At 37.0% G+C, this 19,145-nt stretch overlaps 1 protein-coding gene and 1 long non-coding RNA gene across 9 annotated transcripts in view; one reads left to right on the forward strand and one right to left on the reverse strand.

Moving 5' to 3' along the window:
• Window positions 1-19,145, reverse strand: part of BIRC6 (baculoviral IAP repeat containing 6) — a 182,011-nt gene that overhangs the window by 29,874 nt on the left and 132,992 nt on the right. The gene's annotated exons all lie outside the window — the stretch shown is intronic.
• LOC144585855 (uncharacterized) lies at window positions 10,687-13,039 on the forward strand. The gene is made up of 2 exons (XR_013540444.1): window positions 10,687-10,843; window positions 11,717-13,039. It is a non-coding gene; the product is annotated as an uncharacterized LOC144585855 (long non-coding RNA).

The raw sequence follows: 19,145 nt of genomic DNA on the forward strand, positions 1-19,145 counted from the left end.
TTCCAATGGAAGAGAGAAATGGTACCATGTACTAGCATGGCAGTTGCTCTAAACAAAAGATGCTGCACCCACAGTTGATAGATGATACCTGTGTTCAAACATTAACATCCTCCCTTCCTTGGCTCTGAGAGCATGGAGAAAAATACAGGAGCTGCTGCTCAAGTTGTTTCCTGGCTCTTCTAACAGGAAGGAGTAACAACACATATTCTTACAATGTCACTTACAATGACAATAAATTATTATTATAAATTATTATTATTATTCCTGCCCATCTGCAGCATATTTTTCTTTGCTGTTCTGGCCCAAGAGAAGGAGCAACAGTTCCTGTGGCAGAAGATGCCAGTGCCAGTCTCTTAAACCTGGCTAGTGGGGGACGATCAGTGACAAAATGCACTCTGGGGTGCTACAATGTAGCATATAAAAATGAAAAGTCACCTCCCAATCTCATGCTTACTTCCAGACATGTTTTTTCCCAAATCACGATGAGAAATATATTTCCTCTGAGAAATCTGGAAAACTTTTGTTTCCTTATTGAAAGGTATTCCCCTGGATGAAAGGGAGGTTTTTCCGAGGAATTTACAGTATTGGCATGCCGATAATCACATATACCTTTTGTTCAAAAATGGAAACATTTTGAGATACACATTTTGGAATACCTTTGGGACCCTCTTGGGTGCTGACAAGAAAATTATACACAGTCCTCTTAAGATCAGTGATCCACCTTTCATGTTGTTTAGGCCCCAACAGAACATTATACCATAAATTACATGGGAAATCAAGAGTCCTAATCTGGCTTTCTACAAGGCCATGTGAATAAACCAGTAAATCCACAAAAGGTAATCCTTTGGTAGAGTTTCTGAAGAAACAGAAATTACTGAAGAAAAACTGGAAAAATGTTTAGGAAAATGCTGCACATCTTTAGCAACAGTGCAACAGCTATGCTTACATCATCAGCTTGTAATAAAATGTAGTAAATGAGAAGACACAGATTTCCATGTGATTCTTTAGTATTTGAGTGTCATAAGAGTTGAGTACAATACAATTTGCACAGACTTGCCCAATATTTGAATCAGACACTTGCTACCAACATAACTTGCTTATTTAGACTGCATTTGAATCACAGATGTTCTTTTTAATCATAGTGTAGAATCAATCATTAAAACTTATCTTTGGTTACACATTCAATTCTTCATTTATTTTATTGATTTATTCACTTTAACCAATTTATTAATATTATCAATTCTCTCTAGTTCTCTATCTATCTTGACTATTAATTTCTCTCCTTCACATGCTCATTCTCTCTTTTCCTTCTCTCCCTAACTCTCCATCTAACTGCCTCCCTGACTCCGCCCCTCCTGTCCTCTCATAGGCTCCTGCACTTGTGCTTCAGCTATGATTGACAGGAGTGACGTGGGCATTCTGTCACAGTTCCCCATACCACAGAACAGAAATTTATAGGAAAGAAAACTAACAAGAATCTGACTGCACCATCCAATGAATATACAATAATTTTAGTAATTATCAACACCACTCATTTTTAGGTTATGAACCAATAGTGCTAACAAGCTTAAAGTCCTTAGGCTCTGTTAGTTAATACGATTTTAAAGAATCTCATTAACACTCAAAAGACTTAAAATGGTAGTTAAAAAGAGACTGCCGTTCAGCTACTCAATTAAAATGTCTAGGACTAGTATTGCTGCTACAGAAACATCCAACTATAAATCGTCATCGTTTAGTCGTTTAGTCGTGTCCGACTCTTCGTGACCCCATGGACCAGAGCATGCCAGGCCCTCCTATCTTCCACTGCCTCCCAGAGTTGGGTCAAATTCATGTTGGTTGCTTCGCAGACACTGTCCAGCCATCTCATCCTCAGTCGTCCCCTTCTCCTCTTGCCATCACACTTTCCTAACATCAAGGTCTTTTCCAAGGAGTCTTCTCTTCTCATGAGATGGCCAAAGTACTGGAGCCTCAGCTTCAGGATCTGTCCTTCCAGTGAGCACTCAGGGTTGATTTCCTTTAGAATGGATAGGTTTGTTCTCCTTGCAGTCCAGGGGATTCTCAAGAGCCTCCTCCAGCACCACAATTCAAAGGCATCAATTCTTTGGTGGTCACCTTTCTTTATGGTCCAGCTCTCACTCCCATACATCACGACAGGAAAAACCATAGCTTTGACTATGCAGACCTTTGTCGGCATGGTGATGTCTCTGCTTTTCAAGATGCTGTCAAGATTTGTCATCGCTTTCCTCCCAAGAAGCAGGCGTCTTTTAATTTCATGGCTGCTGTCTCCATCTGCAGTGATCATGGAGCCCAGGAAGATAAAATCTGACACTGCCTCCATATCTTCCCCTTCTATTTCCCAGGAGGTGATGGGACCAGTGGCCATGATCTTAGTTTTTTGATGTTGAGTTTCAGACCGTTTTCTTGCACTCGCTTCTTTCACCCTCAGTACAAGGTTCTTTAATTCCTCCTCACTTTCTGCCATCAGAGTGGTATCATCTGCATATCGGAGGTTGTTGATATTTCTTCCGGCAATCTTAATTCTGGCTTGGGATTCCTCCAGTCCAGCTTTCCGCATGATGTATTCTGCATGTAAGTTAAATAAGCTGGGGGACAATATACAGCCTTGTCGTACTCCTTTCCCAATTTTGAACCAATCAGTTGTTCCATATCCAGTTCTAACCGTCGCTTCCTGTCCCACATATAGGTTTCTCAAAAGACAGGTAAGGTGGTCAGGCACTCCCATTTCTTTAAGAAATTGCCATAGTTTGCTGTGGTCCACACAGTCAAAGGCTTTTGTGTAGTCAATGAAGCAGAAGTAGATATTTTTCTGGAACTCTCTGGCTTTCTCCATAATCCAGCGCAGGTTAGCAATTTGGTCTCTAGTTCCTCTGCCTCTTTGGAATCCAGCTTGTACTTCTGGGAGTTCTCAGTCCACATACTGCTGACACCTGCCTTGGAGGATTTTGAGCATAACCTTGCTAGCATGTGAAATGAGTGCAATTGTACGGAAGTTGGAGAATTCTTTGGCACTGCCTTTCTTTGGGATTGGGATGTAGACTGATCTTTTCCAGTCCTCTGGCCACTGTTGGGTTTTCCAAACTTGCTGGCATATACAGTGTAGCACCTTAACAGCATCATCTTTCAAGATTTTAAATAGTTCAACTGGAATGTCATCACCTCCACTGGCCTTGTTGTTAGCCAGGCTTTCTAAGGCCCACTTGACTTTACTCTCCAGGATATCTGGCTCAAGGTCAGCAACTACATTGTCTGGGTTGTCCGGGACATCCAAATCTTTCTGATATAATTCCTCTGTGTATTCTTGCCACCTCTTCTTGATGTCTTCTGCTTCTGTTAGGTCCCTCCCATTTTTGTCCTTTATCATGTCCATCTTTGCGCAAAATGTTCCTCTAATATCTCCGATTTTCCTGAACAGATCTCTGGTTTTTCCTTTTCTGTTATTTTCCTCTATTTCTTTGCATTGTTCATTTAAGAAGGCCCTCTTGTCTCTCCTTGCTATTCTTTGGAAGTCTGCATTCAATTTTCTGTAACTTTCCCTATCCCCCTTGCATTTTGCTTCCCTTCTCCTCTCTGCTATTTCTAAGGCCTCGTTGGACAGCCACTTTGCTTTCTTGCATTTCCTTTTCTTTGGGATGGTTTTTGATGCTGCCTCCAGGACAATGTTAGGAGCCTCTGTCCAAAGTTCTTCAGGCATTCTGTCCACCAAATCTAGTTCCCCTAGCAGATAGCAGATAGCAAAAAGCAGATAGCAAATAGCAGATAGCAAAAAGCAAATATTGTAGTACATTCCCTGACAAAAGTGCCAAGAATATCCCAAAGGTTTCTAAAGAATTTTGAAACCTTTGGGATATTGCTGACTTCCCTAATCTCTGCTTCCTTAACTACACCTTACCAAACATGATATATACACAGTCTATGCTAGAGGCTATAGTGTCAATTCCAAATATTTCATACTCTACTGCCTTTTGCTTTTTCTATTTAGACAGCAACTCAAGGCCAGTCTCTCCTTAAATGTGTAATTAATGTAGTATATTCTGTTGCTTTTAAAACAAGAGATTGCCTGAAGAATTCTGGACAAGATAGACAGGACATGATTTATCTTATATGGTAGGAAAGGAAGAGAATAATTTCAGAAGTGTTCATTTTTCAGAGATAGCCACATGAGCCTTTAGACAAATTTTGACACTAAAGTACTGAGAAAAAAAAGCCAGGAACTAAATCTAATGTTAGTTCCAATTAAAAGGGACCCAGTGAAATGAATGAAAAATTTTCAGTCACCAAATCTAATTGAGTCTAACTGATTTCAATGTGCCTACTACAGTTTTATTTATCTCTAGGTACATTGTACCCAGTGTGGTTTAGTGGACAGAGTAATAGGCTACTACTTAAAATTCATGGATTCGAATCCCTGCTCAACCACAGAAATACACAGGGGATGTGGCCCTGGTAAAACCATTTCTTAAGTACAGTATCTCACTTAACATGAAAGTCCTATTATGACCACTATGCATCAGTTTCAACTTAACTGCTAATGCTTTATAAATCTTAGGACTTGTCTAAGAGAGTTCTGGTAGAGAAAAATCTTGTCTGAAATCTTATTGTGTAGCTACACCTGCACAAGTAGTGAAATTTGTGCCAAGGAGAAAGTCATATCCAATAGGTAGTTCCATAAGCAGGCTGCATAACTAGCTGCACAGGAACTGTACAATCCTGTGCATAATCAGGCATGCAATGTGAATGTTGGCATATAATTCCCTGTGAATGCTGCAGATGTAACCTTATGCTATGTCTAGTACAATAGGATTTCAGTGATTGTATTACAATGTAATTATCAGTTTGCACAGTGTCTGAGCCTGCATCCCTTTGTGAAAAACATTTGGTTTTCAGTATTTCCCAGCTGGCTGTAACATGACTGAATGTGCAACTGGGGATGCCCAGGTTTGCAAAGGACAATAAGAGCATTCTGGTTGTATGATTGTTCATTTATATTACACAAGTACAAGATAAATTCTGGCCAATGTACTTTAGATATCTAACCTTTTATTTTAAAAATTACAAGTACAAGCTAGATTCTAGAGGTGGAATCTGAAACCACTGCATTGGACTTCGGTCTGCAGCTCCCAATTAGAAACTTATTTTAACACAGAGATGTGGCAGACACATCTAGCTGTGATTTTTGAAACTTTTGTGAGTGATTTTTGAAACTTTTGTGAGTTATTTTTTGTCATACCTTGCTTGATGAAGACCTGTATGGGGCCATAAATGATTTTAAGTGATCTAATAGAGATATCACTCACCCTTGCCTTTGGATTATGTACAATCATCACCTTACTTTCCCCTCTTTTTATAACTCCCCCTCTGTTTTTACTGTATAACTACTTCAACAGTACTTCTAATTCAGAAAATGCTTTAGTTATAACACAAAAATCTGGGACTGGTTAATTTTAAAGGATGCTTTGAAGTTCACATTGTTGGTAGGAACAAACTGGAAAGTGAGCATTTAAACAGTCTTAGCTACAGAGAAAAAGGACCACCTAAAAAAGATTGACCAGAGAGTCTTGAAATTCTTTTTTAGAGGAAGAAGACTACAACTGAATTAGGATAAAGGGGGAGTCCTGAGATATTAATAAACACATTTTCTTCTTGTTTTTCTAATTTATTCTAGAAAGCATATATAACTGAGCAAAAATATTTTAATACATGCTTGGAACGGATTCACAGTTTAAATTGTATATTTATTTTGCACCTATTTCATAATACTTTAATCAGAGATTAAAGTGTTTTGTGGAAGCATTTCGCATTCTGCTGAATGTGAAGGACACTGCTGCTCAAATCATGTTGCTTAGTGTAGTAAGCTGCACTAGAGTAGGCCCATTTATTCTTGGTGAATGAATCAGCGGGACTTGGTTACTCAACTCTTCCATTAGGTCCATTTGATTCAGTGGGCCTACTCTAATTGCAATTTACTACCCCATCTTGGTAATCCTTTTCTTAAATTAATTGTCTTAATTAATATAGTAATTGTATTTTAATGATTATATATATATTATATTGATTTATTTTATGTTGTAAGCCGCCCCGAGTAGACATGATCTAGAGGGGTCGGGTATAAATGTAATAAATAAATAAATAAATAAATAAATAAATAAATAAATAAATAAATAAATAAATAAATAAATAAGAATCAAATGGACAATGAAACTGTAATATACAGTCATTTCTGCATCTGTTTAGTTGTTGGACACTAAGATGCAATCAGAACAATTCTTCTCAATGATCCTGAGATATTTATAAAGTTTTGTGTAGTAAGTTGCAATTAAAGTACAGTGGGGTCTCTACTTAAGAACGTCTCTACTTAAGAACAATCCAACTTAAGAACAGCTCCATTTGCTAAATTTTGCTTCTACTTGAGAACAGAAATCCAAGATAAGAACAGGAAAAAAAAAACTTTCCTGCTCTTTTTTTAACCTTAGGTCATCTTAGGTTAAAAACAAATTCTCCCCCTAGTGGTAGAGTACGTATTAACCAGCTTTGCATTAGTTCCTATGGGAACTAATGCTTCAATGTACGAACGCACCTCTACATAACAAAAAAAACAGCCAGAACGGATTAATTGGTTTTCAGTCCATTCCTATGGGAAATTTTGCTTCAACTTAAGAACGTTTCAATTTAAGAACACCATTCCAAAATGGATTAAGTTCTTAAGTAGAGGTTCCACTGTAGTTTCTATGGACAGAAAAGAGCAGATACGGATTAAATGGTTTTCAATGCATTCCTATGGGAAATGCAGATTCAACATAAGAACTTTTCAACTTGAGAACCACCTTCCAATACGGATTAAGTTCTTAAGTAGAGACCCCACTGTAGGCACACTGAATCAAATGGACCTTATGGAAAAGTTGAGTCACCAAATCCCCCTGATTCATTCACCAAGAATGAATGGGCCTACTGTAGTGCAGCCTACTATACTAAGCAACAGGATTTGAGTAGCAGCATCCTTCAGATTCAGCAGAATGTGAAGTGCTTGCACAGAACACTTTAATCTTTGATTAAAGTATTATAAAATATACAATTTACACTGTGAATCCATTTCAAGCATTCAATAAAATATTTTTGCTCAGTTATATATGCTTTCCAGAATACTGGCAAAGGATGTGGAAATTTCCGACTTCAGACAAGAACAAAGATAAACAAATAGCTTTTTCTGTTGAAAAGTATATATCATTCACATCACTATACGTCTGCAACACTAGAGTTATACCCTTTAGGAACATTTAAAAACAAAGGGGTCTGGAGGTCTAGCATGACATGAATGGGCCGGAACAGCAAACCTCATGCTTCCAACTCAGTTTGACCGAATCATGAGCAGATTACTTCTGTTTTGATTAGTGCAGCTTGTTGTTTCACCCAAGTTCAATAAAAGATATTTAATCTTAACCACAATTTGTTTGAAATAATCCAATTTTAAACAATGCGCTACAAATCTGGTTTGTTCTGTCTAACTAAAGTGCAGTTCAATTGCAATTTAGGATTCAGATGGTACTTTGACTAATGAAAAATGAGAAGCAGACCAAGGGGAACCTGAAAGCCTGAGGTTATCTGTGGTTTGCATCCTTTAGCAAAACTATATTTTATAGCAGTGTCCAAAGCAACTCCTTTAATCTAATGAATTATAGGACAAACACCACAATAAGAATGGTCAGTTGACTGACAAAAGTAAAGCAAAAAAAAGATTATTTTGTAAAATTAGTATTTTGACAAAGTTACCCATAGTAACATTTCTAAACACGTTATCTTAAATCCTGTTGTTTAGGATTTGTAAATTGCACTAGAGGAGGCCCTGTGAATCTGTGGGTATTCCTCCATACATTCCATTGATTCAAGCAGGCATCCTCTAGCTGTGACTTGCTTTAGCATATTGTAAGTGTGAGTACATGAATACACACAAACACACACACACACACACACACACACACACACACACACACACACAGAGTGCTAAGATACGTCATAGCTAGCGTATGCCTGTTTGAATCAATAGAATTTATAGAGGAATTGAATCATTAAATCCCCACTTGTTCAATGGGCCTACTTGATTCTATGATGTAAAACAATGGCATGAGGAATTTCCTTTAAAAAACAAACACAGTATGTTAAATTTAACAGGATAACTTAGCTCTAACAGAGTGTAGTGTGTTTCTGCCTACTTCAAAATAATAGTTATTATCTGTTAGCTGGAGCTGCTAAGTGTTACTTCAGTGGTTGTTTTGTTTCATAGGCAATTTGTATGTTTGGCTTTCACCATTCCATTGCATGAAACATAACCTCAAACCCGAGTTAAATGAAATGACCATGTTTATTATCATTCACTAATCCATAAAGATGTTGCTTTTGTATGTTATACAATTTCACTTTTAAGCAACAATAACCATACTGCTAATTTAAAGATGTTTAAAGATTCTCATTTAGGAACTTGGAAGGACACATGTTGTTGTTTATATTTTAAGAAAAGGCGAGGGAGTAAGATATTGAAATAGGTTATGTTTCATAGAAGAAATTTAAAATAGAAAACACATATACAATGATATCATGTGCTCTTAAAGTAAATGCGAAATACAGAAATAATAAGCCTATTGTATAGCTTTTTAACCTGACTGTAAGTAATATGCGTACCACACAATTTATTCAAAATACTACAGGCTGCTGCTGAGTTTAGCAGTTCTTGTATTAAAAAAATGAACATCACAGACTGCTTAAGAATAGAAAACAATCAAACAATTCAGAAGTAGAAAAATTTACCAAGTCATTTAAGAATCAGTAATAAGGATAACATTCCAAAATAGAGGTCTAGAATATTCATGTCAGAGCATTCGTCATATCAGCACCTAGAGATCTGTGTGCTACTGTAAACCCAGTTAATATTGCAGATGGGGATGTTAACTAATTTATTAGGGAGCAAAAACATTTATGTAAATTCTTTTAAATGAAATAAATAAGCCCACATACCTGAGCATTATTAGTAATATTTTGCATGCATTTAAATTATATTTAATTTTTTAAAATGTAGCCTCTTTTAAATCCAAAGCGGCATGTGCACTTGGAATGCATAAAACCCCCATCAGCTTTGTTTTAAATACCAGCAGGAAATATGCACAATTAAAACCATGTAAACCATAATGCAAGTCTCAGTACCACCTTTCCTGCTGCTTTCAGACATGGAAACATCTCATCACACTATTTCATGCCAGGCTAAGCAAGCATTAAGAATGTCAATAATACATCAAATATGTTGATTCACATCAAGGATTATGCTAATAGTACTGGAGATCTAGAATGTATTATTTTATTATGTATCCTATCATGTACTATGCTTCAAATACAGCAACACATTTTATTCTACATATATCTGTTGAATGCTTTTGGTGCGTTTAGAAGTGAAATTTTATAAAGGACATTATCTCTTCAGTAAAAATGTTCACAAGAAAATGCATTTAGGTAACTCAGTCAAGCTATGCACAAACACGGCATGCAAACAAAAACAGTCTCTTGATAGCACCCTCCAAGTATCTTTTAATGAATCAGTAATGAGCTGTCTACAAAAAGGAACTAAAAACATTCAGTTTTTAACTAAAAAATTATAATACATATCAGTATACCAACCTGCACAAACACAGATCTTTAATTCAGCTGGAAAAGGATTTCACTGCCATGTCTGACTATCAGGAATTTATCTTTCCTAAATTGCATTATCTTGATCATGTTCACACTGACCTGCATTCTTCACAGAATAGGAGAGGGACAAATGGATATTTAAAAAGGAAATTCCATCCAGAAATAATAGCCTACCAAAAGCAGAACGGTTCTCAGATAAAAATATGCCCATCAATCCTGTTTTAGTTCAAATACCTTGACTAGCAATACTTGGAACAAAGCAGCCTGCCAGAAAATGCCAACAAACAGTTAACTCTGCTTTATTCTACACAGCACACTTTCAGTGTTACTAGATTAAAATGTGCCTAGCCTGACAATGAAACAGGAGATCCACTGGATATTGTTATGCAACCCACTGTCTGCAAGGGTGACTTGTAGCTTGTTCTCTATTCAGCAAGTGCCAACTGCATGTTTAATCAATGTCACCACTCACTACGGTATGCAACTGAAGCCACTGTCATTCCACTCCTCAGATTTGACTGGCTGCTAAGTTATGCAATGCTCTGAAGAATGCCTTGGAATTATTTGTTGATGCTTTGAATGCAGGTGTGCAACAGTCCTAACCCTAGAGTAAACAGAGAACTTTGTTCCTTCTGGACTAAAAATGTAAACAGACTAATTTAATACCACATTTGGATTTACAGCTCAGCAATATAAGAGAAGCATCTTGAGAGAGTTAGCAAGATCTGAGAGTATGCTGAACGATTATGGCACTGGAATGTCTTGGGGACCAGCTACGTATTTAGGACGAGAAGTGGGAGATTTTATCTGGAAGCCACAATGATGTATTTCCTCTTTGCACAGAAAGTGTCTCATCCTATGGAAGAATCCAGAATTTAAAAAGGATAAAAAAAAATAAGCAACCTGGATATGCAAAACAGAGGTTTCTTTTCTAACAACACATCACTTCACTGGATAAGCACAATACGGCCTGCATTTCTGGGAAGATTTTGTAACATTATTGCCTCCAATGTGTCAAGGAACTGTTCATGCATGCATACAATTTTGGCTCTGAGTGAAAAGAACAGTCCTCCATGAAGATAAGGCTGTTTCTCCACTGCAGTGAGGAGTAAGCAGCATGTCTGATGAGATTTTATTTCTGATGCAGTGTAGGGTAAGAGAGGCTTTTAAAAATCTTTATGTAAAAATTAATCTTTAAAATTTTGACTGTTACCAGCACTTCGGTAGACGTTATAAGACCATTGTAACATGAAATGTCTTTCGGAATATTAAAGCTGTAAAGCAATACAACTGTTGACATTAAATTCTGATTAGAATGAAAATGGAATTTTTCAACAGTAATGTTTAAGTCCCTGCTTGAGTAAATTTCTTGTATTCTTGATACCATGTTAATTAAGATTATGGGCAGAACTATGCAGCAGAATTTGCATTAGGTCTATTTCAGTGCAACAAAATAATGTACTGAATAGCTGCTATTGCATATCATGGAAGCACTTCTTCAAAACCTTTCTGACATGAAGTGTATTCTATCATACTATCTCAAATTCCCTGTGATTGATGTATTGTTTCTTTTCGGACTGCATGCATTTTTTCATTTTCACTTTGTTATACAAATGTACAATAGAAAGGATCAACAGGCATGAACCCTGCTTAAGTAAACCAATATTATTACTAATGGTTCTATGATGGAAATTTAAATTTATATATTCTTTTATAAGCTATGTATACATCTGGATAATTCTTGTACATTAATTTATTGGTTACTAGTAGAGATACATTTTTATCAATGTTAATAGTTAACAGTACTCTCTCACAACACAGTAGTACAGGTGCTGAAACACTGACAAAATAATTTTTCAAATCCTCCCTGCCTTAGATTTAAATGAGGCTGGAATGAACTAGGATTGTTTTCAATTTTCTACCTAAGTAGCTTACTATAAGAGTACCTGTACATGTGAATGTGGGTAAGTGTGAAAGAAACACCCCCCTCCTTAAGTTAGTTATTGTTCTTTCTCCTCTTTTCTAGCCAGCAGTCAGAATACTGGTGAAGATTTTTGCAGAAAAAATGAGGAGCTCTGCCATCACAACCTTAGAAGATGTAAAAAGGCAAGAAGAGAGCGAGGAGAAAGAGGAATCTATTTTAGCTCTGCTGGGGATAATTGGAACAGTGCTTAATCTATTTGTAATCATTTTTGTGTACATCTACACAACACTTTGACGGTTTTCTAGCAACTCTGAAGACCAACAATGACACATAGAATTGGTGACCACCACCTAATGGGAAATAATACTACAGAAGGTCAAACACATTCCAGAGAGAAGTGCCTAGTTAGGGGCTCAGTGCCAGGAACTGTAACATATATCTGTAAACCCAGTTAAGGCTATTTAATTATGTAAATGAAGACAGATAATTAGTCAGCTGATAAGGTCAAACACTGAAAAATGCATATGGTGTTCTTCTGCCAATGAAGATGCAAGACATTAGTATGGTAGGCAGGTTTAAATTCAAAAGATAATGGGTGCCATAAAATGTTATGTTTTACTTGATCCCTATTATGTTCTCGAATTCTTGTGATTAAAAAATTCAAAGAAGGTCTGGATTGGAAAACAGTCCACTTAAAAACCATTACTATGTGCTGAAATTTACATATATGCATACAAATTGTAGGAAACAAAAACAGCACTGCTGAGTACTGTATTATAAATAAATAAAAATTTAATTGAGTACCTTCCACAATACTTTAAAGTTCTGTGCTGTTGATACTTCTGCCAGACATACTTGCCTTTAGATTATTAACTGCATCCATGCCTGTAAATATATTCTATACAGAAGATGCCATTTTTATAATATTTTTAATACTACAAAATGTAGTTTCAGTCCTTATAAGAATTTTATATATTTAAGCCATTTCCTTAGTGGCAAATTCCATAAAAGTAAGCAAATAGTTTACAGCTTGAAAGAAACAAAGTATTTAGAATCAGCGACCGAAATCCTGAATTCAGTTAAATTCTGAAATACTGTATAGAGATTAAATGGAATGTTAAGCCACATTAGAAAGCAAACCAGGGGCTTTAAAACTATATTATTATTATTCATTCCAAATTAATCTGAGTCAATTCTACAATTTTGAAGGATTCAAATATACATTATGGTTCATTTCGCTGCAATCAAGTGCACATTTACTTGAAAATAAGTCATAGTGAACCCAGTAGAATTTAATTTGAGTCAATATGCATAGGTTTGTGCTGGCAGACTACTATTATTTTTAACAGTAAAGAAGATGAACATAGAATTCCCTTTTTTTCATATTCCACCTGTAAAGCAAATGAATAAAGGACTATGCTTCAAGATACTGTATAGCCGTGCCTTTGTTTAACTGTACCTTTTTAAATGATTTAATCAAATACAGAAACCAGAGCTCCATACTTTTATATGAATCTCCTACAAACAGAACCACTGACATTCAAGGACAAAATATTTGAAAAATGTAATTAAACACTTGTTTAAATCCAGTATTTATCAAATATGGATGTACATATTTCTCCTCCACTATTTAATCTTTTGCAGAATATTCATTTCTAAAGCATGATTTTGATCATTTAATAGATAAGGAACTGAGGTCTACAGAGAGATGGGTTGAATCTTTCCCATGTTCAAGCCCATGTCTGTATCCAGCAGAAACGCTGACTTCTTAATCTAAGACATGCTTTTTGTAAATATCTAAACTGATCTAAACACTACCCTAGCCCTAGCAGATGTAAAAAGAATGTTAGGGGGATAAGGAACTTATTTTCCTGGCATGCAAGAGCGTGGACTGTATTTGGCATTAGGAGGAAACTATGGAAGCTATGGAAGAAAGCATAAAAGACACGAAAAGAGTTGAATGAAAAGAGTCAAAATTAGAAAATTGCTGATCAGAATGAAGGAAAGGAAAAGAAGAAGAATAGAGAAATACATGAGAACTGTGTTTCAGAAGTGAAAAATGAGCCCACGGCTCTTCCAGAAATAAATAACACTATTAAATGACACTATTTGTGGAAGAGTACAAAAGGTAAATAGGGAAGCAAAAATATAAACACAGGATTCACTTCTGCAGCAAAGGATCTACATCTACACTTAACTGGGAAGGAGAGGAGGAGGAGGAGCTGTCATAATGGGCATGGCTTTGAATGCCACAGCTAAAGTTCAGTATTATGAAAGGTCCTGTGCCAATGGTGCTAATGTTTCTTATCTAAGAAACAAAAGCATACACATCAACTGAAATACAAAGTAGCATGTAGATATTATATTCAATTCCATCTTCTCTGGTTTCAGTTTAAGCAATGCTAACATCACCTGAGGCATGTGAACAACGACAGATTTTTCTTTCCTCTCCCCTTTTTATAGGAACACAGATTACAAGTCCTTTGTGGTGACTGCTACCAGACTCTGAAAACCTTTTATACATTTATGTTTATATTATTTTAATCTACTTCATTACTATCATGCTAAAAAGGAATCCAGGGAGACCAAGCTAGTCCCCACCCTATTGTCCTGGAAGCAGGCATGGCTTTTCTGTTCTATTTAGCAACTGAGTGGCTGCTAACAAAAAGGATTCGTACGATACTTTAAAAAAATCATTTTTAAAAAATTTCCACCATGCTTTAATATCAGAATCTGTTTATTATGTTTATAGCTTTATAACTCTATAACATCCTTTTTTAAAAAACATATCTGTATCTGTTTTTGATCTTGTTAATCTTGAGGTGCCTCAAGTTCAAGTTTTGGGAGAAAGATGCTACATACATCAGATATGCTAGTGTCATGTAGTTTGTAGAGCATTGGAGATTGCCTGGTGGTGGTGGTGGGCATGGTCGACTACTTGAACATCTCACATGCCTCAAAAAACTTGTCAGGATCCTTGTTAAGTCAAAAGCAATTTCATGGCACATAACAACAAGTCAAATAATCAGAGCCTTGCAAGTACATAAAAACCACCAAACCGCAACCTGAGTAACAGCGTATATCCAACATTACTCTAAATCTTGTTGTGTTGGATAATAAGTGATTGTGCATTGCATATTTTATAGCACTTTAACTGAATGAGCAACTCAAAATAATCAGAATACATATGCTAAACATAAAAAAGATAAATCTAAAGGGCTTAATAATTAATATTAGGAGCTATTCAAAATACATGGACCAGAAGGTCTTGTATTTGTGTAAAGTTTGACTGATTAACCAGTATAGGTACATTCATTAAGCAGCACCTGACATTTAGAAGTTATTAATTGGTTTACAAACCAAAGCCATAAATTATTCTTGAGTGGAAAGGAAGTGTATGACTTTTAAAATAATATGTAGTAAGAGGTGTCTATAGCAATGGGGATTTTTCAGTCAGTTTTTACTCTAAAGTTCTACTTTAGATTTAGCTCTGATATTACTGCTCTAATAATCCAACAGTATGTTTGCTTACAATGTATGTTGGATTTGCAATACAGAATTTTGTATAAGCCTACTAATTTTACTGGTTTATATAGTAAAAGTACAAATGCTACAATAAACTGTAATTACAGAATCCAGACATGGATTTCTTGTTTCACTTCTGCAACTTATTATTTCCATATCAGGCAAGATTTTGGGAAAAAAATGCAGCTAAAATAGCCCTCCAAATGGGAAGGATTAGAGAAATGTATCTCCAAGGGGACAGTTAGGGGCAACAGTCACTCACTAACTTTGGCCTCTGCCTGCATTATTCTCTTTCCACTATATATCTAGTTGGTAGAAGGATACTTCCATGATTAGCTCTTGCTTTGGTTATCAAGCTGTTCAGATCTTAGGCTATAATACTACACATGTGGCCTATTTTTTTCAATAAGCCTTTATTTCTAAGCTATGCATTGCCAAGAATCAGTGTGGCTCAGTGAAGCATATGATGGGCCTGGACTATTAAAACGTAGGTTCTAATTCCTCATTCACCCATGAAGCTCACGGCTAAACTTGGGCCAGTTGCTACAACTCTACCTAAATTTACTGTGACAATAACATGTACAATATATGCTACGATGTATTCTCGAAGGCTTTCACAGCTGGGATCTGATGGTTGTTGTGGGTTTTTCTGGCTCTTTGGTTGTGTTCTGAAAGTTGTTCTTCCTGACGTTTTGCCAGTCTCTGTGGCCGGCATCTTCAGAGGACTGAGGTAGGAACTCAGTCCATGCTCTGTTGCTGTTTGTTGGATAGTTGAGTATTTATAGCTGTGGAAACGCTTTTGTCCTTTTCAGGAGATAGGATGATCAGCGTGTTTTTGTTGTGAATGTATTGTTGTGATAAGTGGGAGAGATTAGCTGTCACTGTGGTTGATGGGTGTCTTTAGCAGGTCTCTTTTGTGCAATGATCCCTGGTCCTTGTGGCTGGGTAGAGTTTGTTAACCTTCTGCAGGCTGTATTTTCCAATGGTGGAAGCCAGGCCTTGTTCAGTTTCAGATTTTCCTCTTTTTTGTTGAATCCCACTCAGGCCCATTGTAAATGCCATTGGCTCCTCGACATATGAAATAGCAAAACACCTAGCCACCCTCCTACAGACCCACATTGGACAAACCTCATCCTACATCAAAGACTCAGGACATTTCATAAGCAAGATCAGCACCCTAAAACTCAAACCCGGGGACAGACTGATTATCTTTGACGTAGTATCCCTATTCACCAAGGTACTGATAAAGGACACTCTGACACTCCTCCAGTGGATCTTTCCAGAAGACATCAAGGCCGTTTTCAAACACTGCCTAACGACCAGCTACTTTCAGTGGGATAACGAGTTCTACGAACAGACAGATGGAGTGGCCATGGGGAGCTCCCTCAGCCCAGTTATAGCAAACTTCTACATGAGAACATTTTGAAAAACAGGCCCTGGCTTCAGCATCCTTCACACCCACAGTCTGGTTCCGATACATGGATGACACCTTCGCAATTTGGAATCACGATGAGAGAAAAACTGGAAGAAGTTCTAAACCATCTTAACAGCATCCATCCAAATATACAATTCACCATGGAAAAAGAAATAGAGGGCCAAATCCCTTTCTTAGATGGCATGGTCATACGCAAAACTGACCTCCTATTGGGACACAAGGTCTACAGAAAACCCACCCACATAGACCGGTACCTACACAAAAACTCCAACCACCACCCATGACAAAAAAGAGGCATAATCAAAACACTGGTAGACCGTGCAAATCGGAACTGTGAAGTTCAATTTCTCAGCACTGAACGCAACCATCGGAATTGGGCCCTACAGGTGAATGGCTATTCCAAGAATGAAATCAAAAGAGCCAACAAATCAAGAAAACAACACCAAACTGAAGAGGAAAAACATCCACCCACAAACCAAGGGGTCACGGACTGCATGGGAAAACCTTTGAGAAAACACAACCTACAAACAGTATTCAGACCCACCACAAAAATACAACAAATGTTACGGTCAGCAAAGGAGAGAAGGGACTCCCTCACCACCGCAGGAGTATACCGAATACCTTGCAGTTGTGGCCAGGTATATATTGGAACCACAAAACGCAGTATTCACACTAGAATCAAAGAACATGAGAGACACTGCAGACTAAAACAATCGGAAAAATCAGCAATAGCTGAACATGCCCTAAAACAAGCTGGACATGAAATTCTATTTCAAAATACTGACGTACTGGACAACACCAGCAATCATTATGTTAGACTGCACAGGGAAGCCATTGAAATCCATAAGCATCAGCATAGCTTCAACAAAAAAAGAGGAAAGTCTGAAACTGAACAAGGCCTGTCTTCCAGCATTGGAAAATACAGCCTGCAGAAGGTCAACAAACTTTACCCAGCCACAAGTACTAGGGATCATTGCACAAAAGAGACCTGCTAAAGACACCCATCAACCACAGTGACAGATAATTTCTCCCACTTATCACAACAATACATCCACAACAAAAACATGCTGATCACCCTATCTCCTGAAAAGGACAAAAGCTGTTCCCACAGCTATAAATACTCAACTATCCAACAAACAGCAACAGAGCATGGACTGAGTTCCTACTCCAGTCCTCTGAAGATGCTGGCCACAGAGACTGGCGAAACGTCAGGAATAATAACCTTCAGAACACAGCCAAAGAGCCCGAAAAACCAACAACAACCAATATATGCTACCTTGAACAACTTGGCAGAAGAACTAAATAAAGATATAAAAACCATCTCAGTGGGATCTTCTACCACTGGGCTAACTCATTTGTGATATGTAGTGTGTTTATTAGAGAAAATGAGAACCCAATTTTCATTAATGAATATATAGTGAAAAATGTCAATTGCAGCAGTTACTTCTAAGCATAAATGATCTCAGTGAATATACATAATACCTGCAGACTGGCCACAAGCACATCTTCTGCAAGAACTTTAATCACATTACAAACTAGAAAAATAAACAATGGCTCAAGTCCCAACTTTCTCAGATAAATCTTTCCCTCCCAAATCTTGGGAGACCATATAATATTTTAATAAAACATCTTACACTTCTGTCTTCCTTTCTAAATAGCAAAGAAGACACTTTTCTCTGCAGCAAAACATGTTTTGATAATGATACAGTTCCCAGTACAGGGAAGAGTAATAAAAATAGTCCTAAACCATAACTCTGGGAACTATACAAAGTTTTTTTCCAACAGTATTTTCAGATTAGTACTAAAAAGTCTGCTTTTACTGGTTCTCAACAGCACACTAGAATCTCAATTGCTCTATCAATAGATGGAGAAAAAGCTGATACTAAGAAAATTAATATTGCTAACTGGATTGAACTGCAAAAGAGAATTTCAGTTCTTTATGAAGAGTGAATTCTATCCTCACATGACAGGCCATGAAGCCTGAACAAAGTTCCTTAGCTCATTAGTAGCCAGCTCTGAATTCAGAGCCAGTCTTGCACAGGACAGACAAAAGCATTAAGAAGAATCAAAAGTTAATAACAGCCAGGCTGACTTACACCAGCTGATATTAGTACTGTATTTAAAATGTTCCTATTTCACCCGTCTATCTTACCTCAAAGCCTCAGATATAAGAGAGCTTAACTTTTCCTTTGTGCAACAAAATCCTACTTACACTTTACCACTTCAGCATGCCCTCAACTCCCATGCAGGTTACAATCTTACATTACAAGTTCAGATACTTGTCACCTTACTTACTGCTCATCCTAAATTTATTTTCAACTTAAAAGTCATTTATCCATGAATTAAGATCACCAGCATGCTAAGTCAAGAACAACTGCTTGTAGAAGTCAAGATGACTGCTTGTAGAATGAATCGATCAGTGCACAAATGCAGTTGACATTTTGCCTTACGGTTGCATAAATGCATTTCAACACCTGTTCAATGTGCACACAAGTTCCTTCATATAAGTTGGGTTATTCTACATATCTCCAGAAACAGCTCCATAGGAGATGGTAAATGTACAAAGAAGAT

This window comes from Pogona vitticeps, chromosome 1 (assembly GCF_051106095.1).
Source record: "Pogona vitticeps strain Pit_001003342236 chromosome 1, PviZW2.1, whole genome shotgun sequence".
Taxonomy (NCBI): Eukaryota; Metazoa; Chordata; class Lepidosauria; order Squamata; family Agamidae; genus Pogona; species Pogona vitticeps.